This window comes from Cucurbita pepo, chromosome 10 (genome assembly GCF_057944985.1).
Source record: "Cucurbita pepo subsp. pepo isolate OVF chromosome 10, ASM5794498v1, whole genome shotgun sequence".
Taxonomy (NCBI): Eukaryota; Viridiplantae; Streptophyta; class Magnoliopsida; order Cucurbitales; family Cucurbitaceae; genus Cucurbita; species Cucurbita pepo.
In genome coordinates this window covers 9,842,079-9,860,265 of record NC_141807.1, presented here as the reverse complement: position 1 = coordinate 9,860,265, position 18,187 = coordinate 9,842,079, and the positions used below count along the sequence as shown (strand labels likewise).

The 18,187-nt window shown below is 34.4% G+C and overlaps 1 protein-coding gene and 1 non-coding gene across 2 annotated transcripts in view; one reads left to right on the top strand and one right to left on the bottom strand.

Moving 5' to 3' along the window:
* LOC147790642 (uncharacterized) overlaps window positions 1-18,187 on the top strand; it is a 54,205-nt gene that overhangs the window by 19,804 nt on the left and 16,214 nt on the right. The gene's annotated exons all lie outside the window — the stretch shown is intronic.
* On the bottom strand, window positions 730-802 carry TRNAF-GAA (transfer RNA phenylalanine (anticodon GAA)). The gene has a single exon. It is a non-coding gene; the product is annotated as a tRNA-Phe (tRNA).

Here is an 18,187-nt window from a genome sequence, read left to right as displayed (position 1 = left end):
AAAAATCAAAATTCATGTGTAAAGGTATTTCTGCTGATTCATTATTCGTTGAAATTTTAAAAATAAATAATAACTAGTTTATTTTTTATGAAACGTAAACCAAGTGCGGTGAACGTGGATTAAACATGTAACCTTCAGATATTCAGTCCGAACTAAGCTATCCCCGCTAACATTAAAAATCAAAATTCATGTGTAAAGGTATTTCCGCTAATTCATTATTCATTGAAATTTTAAAAATAAATAATAACTAGTTTATTTTTTATTGAATAGTCAGCTTATGCAAATGGAAACAGGTGCGGTGAAAGTGGAGATTAAACATGCGACCTTCAAATATTTAGTTTGACACTCTCCCAACTGAGCTATCCCCGCTAACATTAAAAATCAAAATTCATAAAACTATAAGGTGCAATGAATGCAGATTGAAAACAAGACCTTCCAATATTCATTCTGATGCTCTCCCAACTAAGCCATCCTCGATAACATAAAAAATAAATAATAAAATGTTTTAGATTGAATAGTAAAGTTATGCAACTTAGTCAACTTATGCCAGTTGGATAAAAAACGTGACAGATCTTCTGCTAATTCATTGAGATTTTAAAAAGAAATAATCGCTAATGTAGTGAACGTGGATCAAACGTTACCTTTAAATCTTCAATATGACGCTCTCCCTGAGCTATCCACGCTAATATTAAAATTGAAAATTCATAAGTAAAAGTATTTCCACTAAAGTGTGGTGAACGTGGATCAAACACGTGGCCTTCAGATCTTCAGTCTGACGCTCTCCCAACTAAGCTATCCCCGCAATCATTGGAAATGAAAATTCATCAGTAAAGGTATTTTCGCTGATTCATTGAGATTTTAAAAAGAAATAATGACTAATTTTTTATTGAATAGTCAGGTTATGCAAAAATAAATAGGTGCGGTGAACGTGGAGATCGAACACGTGACCTTCAAATCTTAAATCTTACGCTCTCCAAACTGAGCTATCCCCGCTAACATCAAAAATGAAGGTTTTTAAGTTTTAAGTAAAGGTATTTCCACTAATTAATTGAAATGTTAGAAAGAAATAATCACTAATTTTAGATTGAATAGTCAAATTATGCACCGTGAACCATGTGTGGTGAACATGGATTGAACACGAGACCTTCAGATCTTCAATCTAACGCTATCTCAACTGAGCTATCCACACTAACATTAAAAATGAAAATTCATCAGTAAAGGTTCGCTAATTCATTGAAATTTTAAATAGAAATAATCACTAATTTTTAATAAGATATTCAAGTTATCCAACTTGTATAAGGTGCGGTGAACTAGAACACGTTAGGTATTTTCGATAATTCATTGAGATTTCAGAAAGGAATAATGACTAATTTTAGATTAAATAGTCGGGTTATGCAACTAGAATCAGGTGCGGTGAACGTGGAGATCAAACACGTGACCTTCAAATCTTCAGTCTGACGCTCTCCCAACAGAGTTATCCCGGCTAATATTAAAAATGAAAATTCATAAGTAAAGGTATTTCCGCTAAATTCATTATATTTAAAAAAGAAATAATCACTAATTTTAAATTGAATAAGCAAGTTATGTTTTTAGATTGTATAGTCAGGTAATAAACTTGTATTAGGTGCGTTGAACGTGGATAAAACACGTGTGACCTTCAAATCTTCAGTCTAACAATCTCCCAACTGTGCTACATTTGCTAACATTAAAAATGAATATTTATCAGTAAAGGTATTGGGTACGCTTCTGGAAATTCAACAAAAGGCAATAGTATTAGACCGAGATGCCAGATTTAAATCTCGCTTCTGGAAAATTCAACTAAGGCATTGGGTACGCAGTTATAGTACGACATTCCACCCATAAACAGATGATCAAACAGAAATGCTCAAGCAAATATTGGAAGACATGTTGAGGGTATATGTGATGGATTTTGCAGGAAGCTCGGATAAGTACCTACCCCTTATAAAATTCACTTATAATAATACTTGCCAAGCCACCATACAAATGGCCACATACGAGGTTCTCTATGGACGAAGATTTCGATCCCTTATCTTTTGGGAAAAAGGGGGGCAAACGACAACTATTGGGCCAGAGTTGGTGCAAAGTACCAAAGCCGCAGTCCAGAAGATTAAAGCTAGGATACAAACCGCACAAAGCCGAGAGAAAAGCTATGCAGACCTAAGGCGCAAGGACATGGAATTGTAGGTAGGGGATCATATATTCCTAAAGGTAGCACCCCATGAGAGGGGTGCTCAGGTAGGGTAAAAAGGGGAAGCTAAGCCCTAGGTTTATCCTTCCCTTTGAGATATTAGAAAGGATTGGATTTGTGGCCTATAGAATCGGGCAATGCCCAAACTTGTCTGCAGTACATAATATCTTTCATGTATCCATACTACAGAAAGTATACCCTAGATCGTTCGCACGTACTGGCTCATGAAACTCTCTTCTTGAGAGACGACCTAACGTATAAAGAAGATCCCATTCAAATAATAGACAAGAAAGTCAAATGATTGAGAAACAAGGAAATCTTTCTTGTTAAGGTCCTATGGAAGAATCAAAGAGTAAAAGAAGTCACTTGGGAAACAGAAGGCAAATAAGAACCTTGTACCTCGACCTATTTTAGAATAAAAACTTTCGATGACTGAAAGTTTTCAAAGGAGAGGAGAATTTGCAACACTCAAGGTCTCCAATAAGAGACCGTGTATAATCCCTACTAGGTTGTATCTAGAAGTAAAGAACAAGTAAAATTGAAAAAACATTGAGAAAATTGTACTTTTTCTAATTTGTATAAACTTCCCGAATCATTAAATTTTTTATAGAATAAGAATTACAAGTTGCTTAAAAAAGAAAGGCTCCGATCGGAGAAGACTTTTCTGGTAGAAGATTCAGAAAAATCAAGAATGAAATTATAGAAATTGTAGACGTTTCAATGGTAGTGGAAAATCCATCTATAAATTATGAATAAGGGTAGACTATTAGGAGCAAGAAGCAAGCTTAATCGAGTACCCAATCAAGAGATACAAGTTTTTTGTTTTGGGGTATCGTGTTCATGGGTTTATCTAGAATTCGAGAACTATAGTCCACTATTCATTTCCAAACTTGTTCCTGCACCTTATAAATAAGTTTACCCATAAGTTTGGTGAAGGAAAGAGGTCCTCAAAGTGCTAGTAGGTTTTCACACGAATTAGTCCACGTTAGGTTACCCTCTAATGTTTTCCTAAGCTAAAACCTCAACTCCTAAAGCCTAACCCATGAAATTATGTATAAACCTAGGTTCATCAATAATCCATGTACCAAGTACCTAGAACTATGTGAATAACATGCTAAATAAGTTGCTAGGATCCATACCCATAAGTAACCATTATCTGCGTTACGATGTGTACTAAAAGACCCCTATTCCTCTTTAGGTAGGATGTCCTGCAATATGTATCATGAGTTGGATGTTATGATAGGCCTACCTTTCCCATCAGCTAAACGAGATGTCCTACACCACGATTTACCAGTAGAATTACATGATTATGACGACACCACTCATGTGTTCATGGGGAGAAAATTGAAGGTTATTTTAGGGGAAGGTTTTCAGGATCAGTATATGATACATGACACGATGACCTTTAAGTTCTAAGATCCTGAAAACATAACAAGAAGTAATATCCTAGCTTAAGGTCGCGATTAAGAACCTACGAGTAGCCTTCTTACTAAGTTTTACTCACTCCATGTTTATCATTTTTTTTCAAGTAACTAATAGTTGGTGGTGGATGAGAGTGGACTTTGGAGTGTGGGCCATGGACTAACCTCTATTTTTAATCTAGTATTTTTTGTTCTTCTCTAGATTCAAAATAAGCGAAAAATGATATAAAAGCGATGAGGAATTTGTAGAAAAATTGTGGATTTTTCGAGAAAAATAATAATAAAATATTCGGGAAGTGGAACATTACCAAAATACCCCTGGAAGAATGGATAATTACAGAAATGCGACTGTAATTAGAATCACAGCATCTACCGTGACCATCCGAGCAAAATCCTTCGAACACAAATTTCAACCGTCGGATCTCCTCCCAATTTTGATATGATCTAGAACAAACACGCATGGATCATCACATCCAACGACTAGTATTCAAAGCCAAGGTCGGTAAAGCTATGATCGGAGTTGATATCTCTGAAAAATTATCCTAAAAGTTCGATCTCTAAATAACGAAGATTCTGGAGCTCTTAATGTCGGTTTAAGCTCCTCCTATAAAGTCTGAAGTAGGAGCAACAATATGGAATAAGAATCGAGAAAGGTCGATCCCCCAATCAAAGGCAATAAGCGTTTAGATTGTGGGTCTCCTACTCTCAGATTTCTTCCAAATTCGAGAGCAATCCTCCACCATTTCTCTTCAAACTTATAAATAACGAAGAATCTGGAGCTCTCAATGTAGGTTTAAGCTCCTACTATAAAGTCTGAAGTAGGAGCAACAATACGGAATAAGAATCGAGAAAGGTCGATCCCCCAATCGAGGGCAATAAGCGTTTAGATTATGGGTCTCCTACTCTCAAATTTCTTCCAAATTTGAGAGCAATCCTCCACCATTTCTCTTGAAAGTTATTCCTAACATTTCTCAACAAGATTACCCACAAGTTCTATGAAAGAATATAGTGCTAAAAGAGCCTAGAAATCATTCCCCCAATTCAATCAACCATTGAAGAACTTCAAGAAAAACATGAAAATCCAATCCGAGGATACATGATGATTCGTCGAGCAAGAATGATTCCAATCAGTTTCTACACCTCCAAGGAATGCTTCCATAGAAGACCACAAAGAAAAGTAACCTCGAGAGGTGTCGAATTGAAGGAAATAGGTTTCGAAATTAAATTGGGGATAAGAGTCGAATTCCTATCTACGATCTCTTTTCCTTCAAATTAAGGATCCTCTAGCTTCAGAGGAAGAAGTTGAGTAAACTTGATGAAGGAATCGAGAGAGGAGACATCGTAAAACAAGCTACCCAAGAGATCAAAAAATCTGGCATTTCGAGTGAGTTGCATACCGAGAATGATTTTTGGAAATTAACGTCTTACATTCAAAGACGTTCCTCCAAACCAATTCCTTTAGCCTGAAGAAAGGATATGGAAGAGGTTCGATGAAGAAATAGGGCCTTGAAACCCCTAGAATCGGCTACTCAATAAGAAATCTTTTGTTTTATCTCCAGCGATAAATCAGATTTTGGATGAACTTTGGAAGCGAATATCTTAGGCTACGATCCACGAGAAGGTATCAAATCAATCACTAGCCCTTCCTTATAATACCCATCTTTAAGTTTCACAAAGAAATTGAGGAGAGAAACGCTGTAAATGTGACTGTACAGGCCGAGTTTCAGATGGCGGCGACGCGAAAAATGCGCATCTTCTTCCTGTTCAGAGGAAGAAAACGATGATATGGCCAGTTCAACTGAACTGTCCAAGTCAACTCAAAATTTGACCTTTTCTCGAGTTTTCTCAATTTTAACCCCATTCTAGACCGATTCTCATAGAAAATCTTATAGTTTCAGAAACTAGACACAATAAGGAGTACGTGGAAGGAAATTTTGAAGTAATTTAGATACTGGAAGCTCAAGAATGGACGTCCCAAACGTCGACGACGAGGCAAGTAGCCACCTTGGATTTTTTGTTAAGAAATACTTGTAGAAATCGCTTGGATTTTCATATGAACCCTAAACCAAGTATGAATTAAGGATATATGAAAGAAAAACCCAAAGAACCGTGAGTTAAGACCCTGAACCAATCAAATAGCTTGAGATTTAAGTAACGTTAAAATAACCCACTATATGAGCTCCGCTGCCTATCAAATTTTAATACTGAGCATATTATAGTATGTTGAGGCCAGATATGAAATTTGGTGGTCATTGGATAATGATAAGTAGGTAAACCTAGAAACAGTGTAAAATGACCATAGTACCCCTAAGGTAATTTACCTTCGGTTCATGACCTAGATGACCTTCAAATGCTATGAAATTCATCGGTAGATCTTATTTTATGAAATGTTATATGAATCCATATCCCAAGAGGTTATATAAGGTAATGAAGTTTGGGAGTTATTGGAAAACTTTAGTTAGCGAAACCAAGATATGGGAGAAAATGCTCATCACGATCCATATGACCTTTGCCATGAAGCACGATGTTTAGAAGTTTTGTAGTCAATGTTGCCAATGTTTGCTACACAAAAAAAAAAAAAAAAAAAAGAGATAGGGATGTTAAATTTTTAAGTCACTTTTGGAATATTAAGTCATAAATTGGGTAACAAAATATTAGGAGCATTGCTTAGGGCTATTATTTATAAGAATATTAAGTCATAAATTGGGTAACAAATTATTGTTTTCAACTACATGTCATCTTCAGATTAACGAGCAAACTAAGGTGGTTAATAGAACGTTAGGAGCATTGCTTAGGGCTATTAACAACAACTCTTTAATAAACTAAAATCATACCATCAACATACTTAAACTATATAAAACTTTCTCGCCTCCCCTATTAAGTTTAGCGCTCCATACAAACTGAATTAAACAGAGGAATCCGCATCTTCATCATGTAAAATTGATGGAATAGGAAAGAGAATAAGGAAATAGAGAGTTCTCCCGGTTTGTTGCCGTTCGTCAATGGAAGTTCCCTTCTCTTGAGCTCTCACGTTCACCTCTTTGCCCTAATCAATCCTTGTTGGTCTCCTTTTCTTTCTGCTGTCAACAGTGACAATGGAACTTCAAGCCCATTTAATCAATCCTCTTTGTACCTTATTGTTGACCGAATCGGATGCACGCCAGGCCTTAATTCTCTCTCAGTCACCCGGAGACGAAAGAATGATTAGATCCGAAGTTTACGAATCGAAGAGAAAGTGGATATGAGTTCTACACGCTTTCATTTTTAAAAGCTTCGCTTGCCTACGACACTTTATTCAGGATGTGCAACAATACGGTCATCTCTCAGCCGTGTATAGAGAATTCCTTGATCATTTCCTTGGCGGGTAACACAAATGAAATCGTTTCCCTGACCGCCCATCTTATGAGTCAATTCTTGTCTTGTTGGTTTGTTGTACTATTCTATACCTCTCTCGATTGATAGAAAGACGTTCGGGAGCTGGCAGGGCCTATCGTGAGGGAACTTTCCTTTTCACGGTAGGCAAAGGTAAAGCGGGAGCTGCATATATCCACGGTGATCAAGGCAGGGCGACTCCTTCTTTAAAAGAGGTTGGTTTTATCGAAACTGTTAGATCCGCTTTCGTTAAAGAAAAATAGTAGCTCTTGGTTTGGCCGATGTTGATTCGTATGGCAATGCCGACTCGACTTAGGATGAGGATTTCGCTTTTCATACTGCTGCTATGAGCCGAAAGAGCTGGTAAGCTATCTCGCTAAACGAAAGGAAAAAGCACGTACGCGTTGACCTCTTTAGAACCGGTTGCTTCCTCTTTTTGTTTATACATTTTGAGAAACCTGCTAAGCCCGCCTTTCTTACCAGGTGTGATTCAATCTTTCAGCTCAAACTTTCCTATCGTCCGACGGAAAAGGTAGGAGTACGACTTCCTTTTCCTTTTCTTGCCCGAGCCAAGGGATCATTCAGTTTCTACAAAAAAATTCGCTATCTATTAGTTGCCGTAATCGAATGTATTTCTCATTTCATGTTAGCTCCTCCAAAAGCTTCTTGGTCGATAGGAGCAATTGGATCCTATATGATGTCTTCCTAATCTTGTGGATAACTTCGACTAGTCCATAGAATTTTCGCACCAGTCTTTGGTTCTTGTTGCTTTGAACTCAAAGTTGATTTGACCTTAACTTATCATAACTCTCTATTTGCTTTGAAATTATCGTTGTAGACCCTTCTCTACATTCGTCTGGATGGTATTTTTGCGTGAACATGTGTTGCTTTAGTGGTTTGTTTTTGTCTCCCTTCTTCAGTAGAGGGGTTGGCTTGGTGGCTTTGCCAAGCATTTGAGTGATCACTGACAAGAGCCTTTGCAGGTCAAATAAACCCGACTGTGACCATGCCATGTTGCTATTTGTAGAATTCAACTAGCTCAGGCTGAGCCGCATGACATCTATTTCTTGTAGGCGACATAAAACTAATCTTGTGATTTATCTCTCTTGGTGGGGTTAAACCCAATATCTGACCTTCTTGTTTTGGGTCGTGGTGTTCATGTAGTGGCAATAAAGTTTTTGTTGAGGATGGAACACTTGAGCTCCCCCTTTTCAAATACAACAATGGCAGCAAGTGTAGATTCATCATGGCTAAGATTCTTTCTCAACTATACTATCGTCATCATTTTCACCCCTCTTGGTTGATGGATGTTTGTTTGAATGATCGTTGGGTTAGACTCCATTACTACTAGGCATTTTTCTAGGGGCATGTACATGACTTTGTGTTCTAGCAGGATGTCAATCCCTGACTATTTGGGCTCTAGAAGGTTCGATATGAAGGCTGACTATTTATAGTAAAAATCTGATAGAGATATATATACTAAATAATTATATATAGTAGGCGGTTACATATAGTGAAGCTATATATAATAAACTGAAATCATATGTATACCCATTAGTCAGTGCTTCCTAAATTTACATTTCTCATTCTCCATATTCTCTCTTTGCATACCAGAAGTCATAAATACAAAACCATTAGTCAATATTTCTTCTTACATTTTCTCTATCACGTTCTTTGTGTTCATTTAGATCAAGTGTGTGCGTTGTTGTGTGATTCTAATAACTGGTATCAGAGTGAGGAGAGATTCACCACGATCTGTGAAGATGGAAAGTTCAAAGACTGGAATTGAAAATTTGATGGATTCGATATCAGTTTGTAGAAGATGCAGATTGAAGATTATCTGTACGAGAAAGATATTCAGGAACCCATTTTGGGGGTGAAGCTGGATACCATGACAACGGAGGAGTGGAAGCTCAAGGATTGTCACGTCGTAGGGTTAATCTGGTTGACGCTGCCAGGGAACCAAAGAAAGTGCGATTGGAAATGGTCCATACAGACGTTTGGGGACCATCTCCAATTTCTTCATTTCTAGTACAAAAATTTCATGGATTAGAGGTCTCGCCCTGTGCAATGACAACTCTTTGTTTTCGTAAGGCTAGTCAGATATCTCATGACCACTCTTTTCCTCCTCACCATATTTAGACACTATAATGTTGATCCAGTATTGTCTTATATAGTTAACTTTCACTCTTTAACGTCCAAGGACATTTTATAACTACCACGAAAATCAAAACATACAATAAATTCATACAAGTTTTACAACATATCATATACTGCTTACTTGGTCGCGGAGAGACGTGTCATCGAGCTGAGTCATAGAGATATACGACTCTTTATCCAAAGAAAAAATCTATATAATTTAAAATCTGGCTGCTCTGATACCAATCTGTCACAACCCAACTTTTAAGGGTTCAAAACTCAAATAAAAACTAAAATTGAGACTAAAAAAAATAAAAATAAAAGTAAATTAATATAAAATAAGAAAATGTTGTAAAATTAAAATGAGATTGAGAAAACAACACAACATTATATATAAAATTAAATTAAATTATAAGACGGTGTTGATCAAATTTATCGAAACAAAAAAAAAGTGTTTGGGATACAATTACAAAAAAAAAAAAATACAAAAAAACTCAAACACAAAGACAGACTAACGCTACATAACAACCCCATCTGTGAGTGCACAACCTTTGAAGGCTCCCTCATCTCAACGGTAAGTTCTATTACGAACCCATCCAAAATAATCACACCTGTGACCGCATCTCCTGACTTTAAATTGCTAGTCTGAACATGGTTTCGTCACCAAAGCTTTAGAGATAAATCTATCCTTATAAAAATATTTTTCTCTTAAGTTATAATTAGTCATAAAAAGAAATAATTAGGTACAAATTTGGTCTAGAATTCAAAACTTTCAAATTTTACTGTTCCTTAACCAGATTCAAATCTAGATTCTTGAACTCCTAGTACCATAAATAAAGTTGGTATCCTCTAATAAAACTGGAATTTCTCTTAAGATCATTAAATTCTTATAGATTCCAGGCTCAATATCATTAATACAATTATATTTTATCTTGAACACGCCAGACATGAAACTAAAGTACGTTCAATTTAACTCCATTTTATTGCCATCTTGAATGATGTGTAGGGTATATTCTTGATTTACCTTAAAGTTCTTGCGACATGACAGTTCATATTAGTTAAGCTTTTTGCAAAATCACAAGTTAAAAGACAACAACGATGAACCTAGGTTTATTAGTCAATTCAAAGACAATTTCTTTCTCCATCTTATCGATAATAATAGTTCAACTAAATCCATATTATGCAAAGAAACAAGTTTACAACTCATAAAAACAACTACCTAAATTATGTCCTACAAATTTGAAAACATAAGTTGTAGTTGATAATTACACAAAAATTTCCCTAAATCCATGAATTCGTGCCGAATTAGTCAATCCTAAAGCTTGTAACTAGCATATAGTAATTGAAGCTCCACATGAAGTAATTTAAAGTTTCCCTTACCTAACTAAAGTTTATCTCCATTTGAATGAAGCATGAATTGCACTGAAGTTCATGAAATGCTTATAGACTCCAACTCTGAGTACTATTAATGCAATTATGTTTCATATGAGTTTGTCATAAATGAAACTAAGGTGCATTCAATACAACTTTATTTTCTTGTCATACGAGGCAAAATAGAAAAATTAAATCAAACAAACTGATGAACTGAACCGAATCAATCCAACCAAAATTGATTAGTTTGTTTCTTTTGTTGGGTTGTTGGTTTATTTGATAACCCTTGTATATTATAACAATTCAACTTTTCGTTTTATAGCCCTCCAACTACTAAGAGAAAAATATATTTGAGTAGAAGCTAAAAATATTGGGTGTTTAAGAAAAGGCATTTGGTTTAGTGGTATGATTCTCACTTGGGGTGCAAGAGGTTTTGAGTTCAATTCTTGAAATACCCCTATGTCTAAGTCTTTTCTTATCTAAGTACTTCATATTTGAAATCAACCTAACTTCATATTCGACATTTTATACTTACCATCACGCTCTTAATACTCATAGTCTTTCTTAATACCTAGGCCTAAGGCTTCATACATACTTTGGTCTAGTGGTATGAAAGTTCGATTCTCAAAATGCCCCTTCAAGAGATTGTAGTATGAAAGACATTTACCAAGTACATAAATACATTAAAATAACACAAGTGACACATATGTAAACTATGTTAGAACGAGCGGAGATATTTTTTATTTTCACAATTATGATGACGGGAGGTTTAGGATTTTTTAATGTAAGAATCGTGGGGATGTAGATCAGATGGTAGAGCGCTCGCTTCCGATGTGGAAAGTACGGAGATCGATACCTTGCATCTCCAAATTAATCGATCACTAAAGTTATGAAATAATGAGCAGAGATATTTTTTCATTATCACTAAATATATTATTCAATCTTTCCTTAGTTATGAAATAATGAGCATAGATATTTTTAATTTTTACAATTATTGATGACGGGAGGTTTAGGATTTTCTAATATAGTCGTGGGGATGTAGTTCAGATAGTAGAGCGCTCACTTCTGATGTGGAAAGTACGGGGTTGATACCTTGCATCTCCAAATGAATCGATCACTAAATATATTATTTCTTTTCAATTTTTTCTTATTTACGACATAATGAGCATGGATAGTTTTTCATGTCACTATTATTGATGACGAGACATTTAGGATTTTGCGACATAAGAATCGTGGGGATGTAGCTCAAATGGTAGACCGCTTGCTTTGCATGCGAGAGTTACGGGGATAGATACCACGCATCTCCAAAATAAAACTATCTATTATTAAATATATTCTTGAAAATTATTTCTTTTCAATTTTTCCTTATTCATGACAGGTTGAGTAGCGATATTTCTTCATTTTCACTATTATTGATGATGGAAAATTTAGGGTTTTGTGATGCAAGAATTGTGAGGATGTAGCTTCGCTTAGCATGCGAGAGGTACGGCTTAGCATACGAGAGGTACGGCTTAGCATACGAGAGGTACGGCTTAGCATACGAGAGGTACGAGGATTGATACCTCGCATCTCCAAAAGAAACTATTTATTATTAATATTTTATTTCTATTCAATATTTCCTTATTTATGACATAATATGCAGAGATACTTTTTTATTTTCACAATTATTGATGAAGGGATGTTTAGGGTTTTCTGATATAAGAATCGTAGGGATGTAGTTCAAATGGTAGAGAGTTCATTTCCCATGTGGAAAGTACGGGGATCAATACCTTGCATCTCCAATTGAATCGATTACTAAATATATTATTTCTTTTCAATTTTTTCTTATTTAGGACATAATGAGGCGGGATAGTTTTTCATTTTCACTATTATTGATGACGAGATGTTTAGGACTTTGTGACATAAGAATTGTGGGGATATAGCTTAGATGGTAGAGCACTCGCTTTGCATGTGAGAGGTATGGGGATTGATACCTGCATCTCTAGATTTTCTTCATTTTCACTATTATTGATGATGGGAATTTGAGGGTTTTATGATGCAACAATTGTGGGGATGTAGCTTATGATGGGAAATTTAGGGTTTTATGATGCAACAATTGTGGGGATGTAGCTTAGATAGTAGAGCTCATTTAGCATGCAAGAGGCAAAGGGATATCCCCATCTCCAAAAGAAACTATTTGTTATTAATATTTTACTTCTATTCAACCTTTCCTTATTTATGACATAATTAGCGGAGATATTTTTTCATTTTCACTAGAATTGATGACGGGACATTTAGGGTTTTCTGATATAAGTATTGTGGGAATGTAGTTTAGATGGTAGATTGCTTGCTTAGCATGCGAGAGGTACGGGGATCGGATCAAAACCCCATATCTCCAAAAGAAACTATTCGTTATTACTATTTTATTTCTATTCAATTTTTTCTTATTTATGACATAATGAATAGCGTTATTTTTTTTATTTTCACTATTATTGATGACGAGATGTTTAGGATTTTGTGACATAAGAATCTTGAGGATATAGCTTAGATGGTAGAGCGTTTGCATCAAATGTGAGTAGTATTGGGATCGATACCATGCATCAACAAAGGAAACGATTACTAAATATATTAGTTCTTTTAATTTTTTCCTTTATTTACGACATAATGAGCGGGGATAGTTTTTCATTTTCAATATCATTGATGACGGGAAGTTTAGAGTTTTTTGATGTAAAATCGTTAGAATGTAGCATGCGAGAAATACGGGAATCGATACCTCGCATCTCCAAAAGAAACTATTTGTTATTACTATTTTATTTCTATTCAATATTTCCTTATTTATGACATAATGAGTAGCGATATTTTTTCATTTTCACTATTATTCATGATGAGACGTTTAGGGTTTTGTGACGTAAAAATTGTGGAGATGTAGCTTAGATGGTAGAGCGCTCGCTTTGCATGCGAGTTGTACAGGGATTGATAACCCCATCTCCAAAAGAAAGTATTTAATTTGTTATTATATTTTTTCATTTTCACAATTATCAATGCCCGCATCAACAAACCAAACTATTTGTTATTAATATATTGATATTTTTTATTTTCACTATTATTGATGATGGGATATTTAGGGTTTATGATGTAAAAATCATTGGGATGTAGCTCAGATGGTAGAGTGCTCGCTTTGCATGCGAGAGGTACAGGAATAGATACCCTGCATCTCCAAAAAAGAGAAATATTTGTTATTATTTTATGGTTTGCTTTACATGTAAAAATCATTATTTTTGAAAGTTATCCTCTACCCAAGTATTTGATTATATGGTTTGTTTATGGTTGGTTTGTTTATGGTTTCCTTTACATGTAAAAATCATTATTTTTGAAAGTTATCCTCTACCCAAGTATTTGATTATTTTCTCTTGAGTGAATTTTAAGTGAAACACATCCTCTACACAAGTATTTGATTATTTTCTCTGGAGTGAATTTTAAGTGAAACACATCTTCTTCCCAAGTAATTGCAAGATGCAAGCTTCACACTAAGAGGAATCAAAGTCCCAAGTATCAACGTTCTTAAGTGTCAATTTTTATTCTCCATCTCAACATAAATTAAACTGATTTTCGTGAAGATATCTATTTATAAAAGAAAAATATCTCAGAGTCACAAAAATAAAAATGAGATATAGATACGAGACATAAATATGATACTAAATAGATATGGTAACTGTTAGGATTAGATTTGATTGAGTTATTTGGATTAGATTTGATCTAGTTATTTGAATTAGATTTGATTTAGTCATTCTTCAATTGGATGAGAGATTTCTTCCAGTTCTTCTGATCTTTCGAGTTTTCTTTTTCTGTTACTAACATTTTGGTATCAGAGCCATGCTCTTTCCAGTTTTCTTTTTCTGTTCCTAACATTTTGGTATCAGACCCATGCCCTAAACTAGTTAAAACTAGAAGCAGCAATCTTCTACGTGTGTCATAATAAAAGTATGTCGATGGAGAGTCCACTTGTGCAGTCTGCTAGAGGAAGGAGTCAAGGTTGTGGAAGCTTTAGAGGCAGAGGAAGGGGACGAGGTAGACAAACCTTCAAGAAGGCCATAGTGGAGTGCTATAACTGTCACAAGCTAGGACATTTTCAATGGGAATGTCAAAGCAATACCAGACGAGGCAGACAAACCTTCAACAAGGCCACAGTGGAGTGTTATAACTGTCACAAGCTAGGACATTTTCAATGGAAATGTCAAAGCAAGCAGAAGGAGACAAACTATGCAGAGAGTCAAGAAGAGATGTCACTGATGGCTTACGTGAATATGAATAAGGCCAATATAGAAGATATGTGGTTCCTTGACTCGGGATGTAGCAATCATATGTGTGGGAAGAAGGAATATTTTGCAGATTTTGATGGAAGTTTCAGAGATTCAGTGAAGCTGGGCAACAGCGACGATTAGATTTGATTGAGTTATTTGGATTAGATTTGATCTAGTTATTTGAATTAGATTTGATTTAGTCATAGTTGAATTGGATGAGAGATTTCTCCAATTCTTTTTATCTTTCCAGTTTTCTTTTTCTGTTCCTAACAGTAACATGTCATTCTTAAAAAACTAGGACACCGATGTGACAATGATACATTAATTAAAAAGAATTATTTCAAAAAATTTATCAATTTTATATTAGAAATAAATTCATATAAATAAGTTTATATATTTGTATACTTAAAAAAAAAAGGTTAATGTACGTTTCACTCTCAAAATATATTCAAAGTCAAGTGTCTGATAGGATGGATTATAAATTTGTAATGTATCCATTGTATTAACATGTATTTAGTACATGCCCAACACGTGTCAGATTAGTGACACTAAGTTATTCTCATGCTTTCTTTACCCCCATTTAAAGTAGTTTGAAAACTAGCACGTCAAATATTATAATTGACTACCACTTCAAATTTGTGCTTTAAGGAAGGCTATGACCAAAGAGAAATAAAATCCTTAATTTAGTACACGGTAGTAAAGATGGACATGAGAATGAGTTATTCTCATACGGAAAGAGATTTAACCTTAAGTTATATCTCATATCCTCTCATAACCAATTATTTAGTTTTATTTAGTATGTTTTAGAAAGATACGTCCATCAATAGCAAAAGAAAAATAAAATAACATAAAATAAAATAAATAGAATAGATTAAATTAGCCAAAATTAATGACTAACATAATTATTAAAAAAAAAAAAAAAGAAACATAAAGGATGAATTGATTAAATTGGCTAATTGCTAACATAATTATAAAAAAAAATGTAACAAACATACCAAAGTAAGATCAGGAACACAAGTAAAAAAAAAAAAAAAAAAAACACACAAACGGCCAAAAATCAAGATTTGGAAAGTGTTAAACAGTTTTGATATATAGACATTTCAAGACTTTACTCATGCAATATTCCCATGAAATCTAACACTAGAGCATCATACAATTTAGAGAAATGATTGAAATTGATGTCATGTTCATATAGGTTGACTTTAATACAAAGGACAAATCAAACTTTCTTAAGGATAAATTGGGGACACTAGCCTAAGCTAATCAGGTAGGTGGCCTTACGATCCGTATGGTTATATTTGATGTTGACTGTGCCCGTAGTTTTGCAAGTGTCATATATATTGATATGTGTGAAATATTTGTGAATCGATATGCTTATGATATGTTATAATATGTGAATTGTATGATAATACTTACGGTACCATGTGTTCAATGGTATATTTGAGATAAAATACGAGAAGGATGCACTAAACGTAATGTAACGATAGGAGTAAGACATGTTCATGAAACGTTATGGTTTGGTTTCGTATCGAAGTGCTATGGGTATGACAGATTGATAAAAACGATATGGTTACGATGAATTCATAAAACAATACGATTAGGTTATGGGTAGAAAGGGATAGGATTATGATAGATTGATAGAACGATAGCGTTACGATACGTTCCTGTAAAGTTATGACTAAGGTACGTTCAGGTAACGACACAACTATGATATGTCTAAGGACGTTAAGGCTATGATAAATTAGGGAAAGATATAACCACGAAGTTTTTACGATATGATATGATTATGATACGACATGTGAAGGACGGATATATATCCAACAAGTGTCAAAGAGGGACGTGAGAATAAATTATTCTCAAGCTTTCTTTACATCGGTCAAAGAGTATTTGATAAGCTTTCAAAATTAAGGGTTTTCTTTGTTCTTCTTCTTCTTTCTCTCTTTTCACGTTTAATTTTTTTTTTAAATAGAAAAAAGTTTAATGTGAGAATGAAGAAGTTAGAAAGGAGAAAGAAATGAATGTAATAAAACTTTTCCGTCGGTAGGAATGAAAATGGTGAATGGGTCCTTGACGATAGTCGACCGCTATACTCTTGTTTTGGATGTAAGTGATGATTATCAGCAATATGAGTTATGTCAATACCACACCGTTATCAAGAGGAAGTAAAGTAGAGTAGAATAGATCAAGCGATCCATTTGTTGAGAGTACTGTAAGAGGCATACAAGTAAGAATGTTGGATATAATTACTCTTTCACATCTGAGGGATAAGTCTCATAGATCCAACTACAATATCAAAAAAACTTCGGGTGGTAGTGATTGCTTGCATTGGTGGCTCCGTGGTATCCCAGACAAATGTAACATGATGTTTCTTGCTCAAATATAGCTTCATTTGTCTTAAAAGTTCACTTTTGAGTAATTGTGAAAGGCTTCTTAATTTGCCGCCTTTGGTGAAGATGATCACTCCCAGGTGGGTTTGTTAGTGAAGATGCAATTATATAATCAGGGTTTTATATCAATGGTTCCATTTATATCTATAAATGAAATTTGTGGTGTATTTTTTGGAAATTCAACAATAATCATCGATTATTTGGTTACCATTCTAAAGAAATTCAACTTTCGACCTTTTGTGAATGCTCAAAGCTACGTGCAAAGTACTGTCGATTATGATCCATAATACTCACCGACTCGAAATTGAGGTTTGTTCATGTTTGAAAATGTGACAAACCAAAAGACAAAATGCTAATTAATATTGTTTGTGATTGTTGTTGTGAATTCTTCATCTTTGAATACATATATTGGTTGGCTTATGAACTTTTCCCTCCTTTAAAAATATTATTTTTTTAGTTCGGGTCTAATTTCATAATAGGCGATTGAATCACAATATTGCAATATTTTAAGTTAATTTTAAGATTAAAGGTCTATGAATAAAGTAATTACCACAAGTTCTTTTTATGCATCTTATTTTGATCTAGCACATAAATGCTTCCTAATTATTTTTTTTTTTTTTTTATGAATTAGGTTATGAAGATCATTTGAATTATAAACACTTTAATTCAAACAATATTTAATGACTAATCATTTTAATATTTATACTCAAATATACTAACAAGTACTAGTAACACTAGTCTCAATGACTTAAAGAATACAACTATTATCTCGAACTATAAAGAATTTAATTCCAACCTATTCTAATGGACAAACGCTTTATTAGACTCTAATGTAAGATTTCACTTCATCAATTTAAGTAGCGTTCAACTACAACTATAAATATCAAATTCTTAAGTATTCATGAACAAAATCGGCCTAACAATGTCTCTTGGAACTATTTACCAAAGGTGTTAGAATGAGCCGTGTGGAAGGGTTGCCTTTAGATGCTTTAGTACCAATTAAGGATG